The sequence below is a fragment of the Octodon degus genome, unplaced genomic scaffold, assembly GCF_000260255.1.
Source record: "Octodon degus isolate 3935 unplaced genomic scaffold, OctDeg1.0 scaffold00192, whole genome shotgun sequence".
Taxonomy (NCBI): Eukaryota; Metazoa; Chordata; class Mammalia; order Rodentia; family Octodontidae; genus Octodon; species Octodon degus.
The window spans coordinates 3952110-3958693 of record NW_004524768.1 but is presented as its reverse complement, the minus strand read 5'-3'; positions in this window follow the sequence as shown (position 1 = coordinate 3958693).

Here is a 6584-nt window from a genome sequence, read left to right as displayed (position 1 = left end):
ACAATTTTTTACAGTGTGCAATCTATTATTAATCTCATGTTGTTCATTCATTTCAGAAATATTTTTCTAAAATTCAGAAAAAGAAAAATGAAAATAATTTTTTTAAAAAAGAAAGAAAGAAAGAAAAACTATGGAAAGGGGAATAAATTGCAGAACTCTCAGGAGCAAGAGCATTTCCAAAATGCATCCATGGGGTTAGGTTGCAGGCAGCAGTTTGATTCAGCTTTCTGCAGTGAACACCAGGTATTGGGCACAATCATTACCAAGTGTGCACAGGGAAAGCCCAGTGCTCTGGCAAGGGAAAGGAAGGTCTGCTCTTAGGCCTGCTCCTGGCTTCCTTTCCCCATCCTTGTTTCTAAGTTATTCCCAAGGGTGAAACGAATTCCGTAGTTCTGTGCAGGGCCAATAACAGGGGCCTTGCTGCCCATAAAGACTAGTGCTGGTATTCTGTACCAAAAGATGAGAGAAGCAGAACAAAGTTACATTTTATGGAACACAAGAGTGTTCAGAATGAAGACTTGAAGACCTAAAGTGAGCTGTCAATTTTGGGAAAGAGGTTTCTAAGTTTGTGATGCAGGGCTTCATGCATGCAGGGCAAGCACTCGACTTGAGCTCCATTCTCATTCCTAAGGCTCCATACAGAGGCTCCCTGAAGCCAAGACAGCCACCATACGGAAGGCAAAAGAGCAGAATGGGTGTGAGCTAGTGGTTGTGTGGATGAGCCAGCCAGGCTTCTATTCAGCTTCTTCCCAGCCTCTCTGGGTAGCTTTTCCTCCTACCAGATTTGGAGGAGGCAGATCCCTTCCTGGAATGGGAGTTTCACAACCAACTATCAGACAAGATGTATTAGAGAGTTGTTTTATGGCCTGCTCCACCATGAGGGCTAGGGAAGATTAGAGTAGTGCCTTCAGGTTTAAAGGTTTGCTTTGGAGAAAGCAGCTTCCAGTTTCCATGGTAAGCCTTGAGAGAAAGAATTCTAGTTTTTTTTTAGTTTCTTAATTTTTTTTTAAATGAAAGTGAAAAGTAGTACTAAAAAAGAAAAATTTTAAATGATACAGAATTTCACTAAACAAAATATTTATTTTTAATTCCACATTATTTGTTATATTGCATTGTGTTGTCTTCAAATTGGTTGTTCATATTACCAGATATATGCATGCAAAATTGGAAGAAGAAAAAAAAACCAAGAAAGTAAGAAGAGAGAAAGAGGAAAAAGAATTGAAATAAAAAGACAAAACAAATTAGCTGCTCCTTTCCAAATACCAGCAGAAACCCACAGAACAGTTGTCCAAACCATCCTGCTATTTTTTCTCAACTCAGTCTCTTGTCCTTTTCCTCAACTCAGTAATTCATTTCATTTAAACAGGTTCATTCCCTTTTCTGCATATCTACTGTACTTTTCAACTTTTATTTTCTCTTTCAAGTTTTCATACTAAGGAGATTATAGGATGTTTGCATATAAGGGGCTGATTTATTTTACTTAAGAGTATGATTTTAGTTGCATCTATTTACCATTTGAGAAATGCAAATTAAAACAACATTGAGATTTCATCTCATCCTTGAAAGAATGGCTATTACCAAGAAGTCAAACAATAACAAATACTAGAGAGAATATGGAATGCTTCTCCACTATTGGTGGGAGTGCAGTGAGGCATAACCATTATGGAAATCAGCATGGAGATTCTTCAAACAGCTAGAATTGGAAGTCTCATACATCTCCTGGGTATTTTTCCAGAAGAACTGAAAGCATCATGCAATGATTGGTCATAGGTAAATGTTGGAAGCAACCAAAATGTCCATAAACTAAGAAATGGATGAAGATTATGTGTCTTTGTTTCATTTCATTTTGTTTTGACTGTATTTTATTTTATTTATTTTTAATGTGGTGAATGTTTATTTTATTTATTAAATAATTTTATTGAGAAATAACAATGAGTTGGCTTCACAACAAATTACTAGCACATTTTGAATAATTAATACATTGCATATTGTTGTCTGAGTGGTTATTCATTATACAAGATGCAGACATGATATCCTGTCTCAAACACTATTAGAACAAGCCTCTCTATTCATTGAATTGAGAGAATGGAGCTGCATATCTATCCTATTTCGAGTATACCGATACAAAATGGTCATTCATTTCTATCCCAATTTTTTGGTTACTTTTGCCAGAAAAGGGCACTCTATTATCATTTAAATAATGTAGATGAATGAATTCAGCAAAATATCTAAAAATAGTCTAGTAGCCCATAATAGCAGTGGGTTTTCCATAAGACTGGCAATGTCTGAAGTTGTTGACTAAAGCCTTTTACAGCTCAGCATATTAATATGGCTTCACTTTTTATACTTCGTTTTCATACTTTTCTGCTGGATGGTTAAGAACAAGATAAAACAAGACCAATATAACAAGAAATGTAACTTTTGTATCTGATAAGGTCAGTCAAATCCCTTCAGGATTTAACCTGAGACCCTGAAGCGCAGTTTGTAGATCCTTTGTCAGTGTCAGCCAACTGGATGAGTCACAGCCATAGCTTGACTAATTTGCTCTATGTGAAAGTCTGAGAGAATGTTTTTTTCTTCATGTCACTCTACATAATCGTTCATTTTCCTCTGTGGCCCCATAATCTCCTTGATCAGAAAATTTGGGACACAACTGAGTTATAGGATGTTACAGTACAGGTTCTCTGATGTCCTGAGTCTTCCCTGACATTGAAAGGATAGGGTCAAAGTGTTGGCTATCCTGCAGCCCTTCTTTTTCTCTAGTTTTTGGTGTGCAAACATATGTTGTAAACCCTCCAGAAGACAGGCTTATTGTTATTACCCTACAACATAGACATTTGAGCTTAACTTTAATATCTGTCTGGTTATCAAACATCTTAGACATAACATGGAACAGTTATTTTCCATCAACTATTGATATGTTAAAATTTGAGTCCCTCTAGAATATGAAGATAAAAGATTAAAAAGGTAAAAAAATAAGAATAATCATTTACATATTTTTACACAGAAATTTAGAACTCTAAACATATACAGCCTTGTGGCAGGACAGTTCTGTGACATTTCTTTTTGTCACTTGTTTTATTTATTACCCTTTTTTAAACAAATGTTTACTCAAGAGTCAGTATGGCAGTATTGGTATGTCATGACAAGCAGTACATAATTAGAAGATCAGAATGACAGGCATTCCAAACATGACTCTACCATTACAAATTACTTTCTTCAGTACAGTGCCATAATTCACAGGTGTTCAGCATAAATAGTTAGTCATGGTGAGAATCCTACCAATTAACTGCTAAATTCAAGAGCATAATGAAGATTCTCAGGCACACTATTTTACCCATCTTGTGCATATAAATATATGACTTTGCCACTGTTATATTTCCAAGCTTTTCTCCTTGCCCTCTCTTCATTACTTAATCCTCAAGTTTTCTCTTTCCTTTTGATTGTGTTATGCATTTCTATTTTTATTTCTTCCTTTGAGTTCTTATACTAGGGAGACTATACAATATTTACACATGTGGGTCTGGTTTATTTCACTTATGCATATATTTTCAAGTGCCAGCTGCTTATGTATAAAGGCTTTGAGTTTATCATTCTCTATAGCTGAGTCGTACTCCATTGTATAAAAATACCATATTTTTTAAAATCCATTCCTCATGTTATGGGCCTCTTGGTTGTTTCCAAGATTTTGCTATGACAAATTGCACTGGTATAAACATAGACACACATATATAACTATGATATGATGTTTTCAGTTCCTCCGGGAAAATTCCCAGTAGGAGGATAGCTAGCTTGAATGAGATTTCCAATCCTAGTTTTTTTCAGGAGTCTCCCACACTGATTTCCATTATGGTTGCACCAGTCTACATTCCCACGAGCAGTGGAGAAGGTTTCCTTTTTCTCCACAGCCTCTCCAACATTTGTTGTTGGTTGATTTCTTTATGATAGTCATTCTTTCTGGGGTGAGATGATACCTCAACATTGTTTTAATTTGCATTTATTGGATGACTAGTGATGTGTAGCATTTTTTCATATATTTATTTGCTTCTTTAATTTTATCCTCTGAGAAGTGTGTGTTCATCTCTGATACCCATTTCTGGACTGGGTCTTTAAATTTTGGGGCCCTAGTGTTTTTTCTGAGTTAAGTGTGTTTCTTGTATACAGCATATTGTCGGGTTTTGTTTCCTAATCCACTGTGCCAGTCTATTTCTCTTAATTGGTGAATTGAGTCCATTTACATTGATGGTTAGAATTGAGATGTATTGAATTACAATAGAAATGTTATTTACTTGCTGTTGTTCTCCTTTTTCTTCTGTGTATAATTGTTTGCCATATTTGGTGGGTTCTTTCTCTTCTTATTTGTGTAGTTCTGATCATTTTGATCCCTCTTAAGAATAACTTTTAGTAGTCTGTGTAGGGTTGGCTTTGTCATCATGAAATTCTTTAGTTGTTCTTTTTCGTGGAAGTATTAGACTTCACCATCAAACTTGAAAGAGGGTTTTTCAGAATATAGTACTCTGGGCTGGAATTTGTTTTCATAGAGGACTAGCAGTCCTGCCTTGTGGTTTGTTAACAGAAATTTGCCATTATTCTGATGGGTTTTTCTGTGAATGTGATCTACTTCTTTTCTCTAGCGGCTTTCAGTATATCATTCTTGTGCTGGATTTCTGGGATCTTGACTATTATATGTCTCAGTGTGTTTTTAATTGGATTGAAGTTTTTTGGAGCTCTTTATGCTTCAGTTACCTGAATGTCAGATTGTTTCCTCATATTTGTGAATTTTTTTAAATTACTTCTGCATATATTCTTTTTATATCATTTGTATTGACTCCTTCTCTCTCATTCATGTGTATTAGTCTCACTTTTGTTCATCTTTGTATTGTCTTGCAGGTGATGAATTATTTTTTCCTGCATCCTAGTTGTTTTTGAGATGTTTTTGTTACCTTTTCACTAGCTGCAATGGTGTCTTCAAGATCTGAAACTCTATCTTCATTTTCACTCAAATCATTTTGCAAAGTTTTGATTGAGATTTTAAGTTCCTCTATATATCTTTTGCTCTACTTCATGTGATCTATTTCTTTCCTGTATTGCTCACTGAAGGAATCCATTGTTTTTCTAATATCCTCTATTTTTTTATCAGTGTCTTCTTGAGAAGCAGTTATTAATTCTTTTACTATAGAGTCTTTGATCTGATTTCATCTATACGTTTCTGCATTTGATTCTTTACTTCAGACACTATTAATTTAGAGATTTCTTTCTTTATTTCAAAGGGTATTTCTGATCTGACTTCCTCTATACCTTCTGCAGTTGTTTCTTTATTTTACAGGCTTTTGTTTCAGACATTTTAGCTGTGTGATTCCCAATTTCTTCTGTGCTAGTGTCCTCTGCAATTATTCTGCATGGGCTCAGGGCCTGAGATTACATTTTTCTCCTTCTCTTTGTCATTTTGTATAGCACTGTCCCCTGACCTTTGGTATAGACTTTGTGCCATTATAACCTTATCACCTACTGAGATTCGGGTGTAGCTCTACTGATATTGAGTTCATCCAGTTGTGTCTGGCTTGGGTCTGGCCTCTGTGCTCAGCTCCTTCTTGCTGCAGTCCTTGGAAATGAACCTGTTGTGCCCCTCTGGCAAGATGTTCTACTCCTGGATTAGTCGTGTGGTTCTGGCCCATAGTGTTTATGCAGGGACTTCAGTTGCAGAGTTTCAACCCAGGCTTTTATGCCAGGCCTGGGCTGGGTCTGCTGGGGTCCTGGATGCTCAGGGGAGGGCAGGAGCTCTCCCACACACTTGCTGGGCCTGACCTTTGGCTGGATGTAAGGGGTGAAGTATATCCAAGCCTCAAGTGGGAAGGTTCTCGCAAACATAGAGGAAGATCTCACCCATGGGGCTGGCCTGAGCTGAATCCAGGAAGGTCCAACCAGCGCAGAGGAGTGCAGGAGCTCTCACACATACTCAATGGGCCTGAGCTTGGGTTGGATGGGAGGGCTGGAGGGTTCCTGAGAGTGCATCCAGAAAGGTCTGGAGTATTCAGTGGTGTTTGTATTTTGGTAAGGATTTACAGTCTATAGGGTTTCATTACATAAATCATACTCATCATGATCTGCCTGTGTTCAGCCTCCTCTGAAAGCTGGGTTTACAGGTTTGCACCACCATACTCAGTCTCAATGGCCAGCTCAGGGGATCTGGGGACAAGGCCAGCATGGCACATGGGGGATTGAACCCCTGCCACAGTGAAGATGTGGTATATTTACACAACGGATTTGATAGAAATTCTTGTGTCTATGCCTGCTTTGAGGACATAAAGGTGAGTAAGCATAGGTCAGAGAAAGAATTTCCCTCTGAGGCCTTTACTTTAGGTTATCTCCTTTGACCTCACCTTTGGCTAGGCACAAATCATCAAGATTACTGGTGTAATTCATAAGGCTTCTGATTTAAGAACCTTCCAGAAGGCAAATTCTCATCTGGTATATATGAGTTTCACATAAAATTAAGGACACACCCTTGAGGCTGCAGTATTAGCAGAGATTTCATAAGACCTTCAGAGGCTAAGAGACATTTTCTGCCCTTTGTGGAAAAAAAA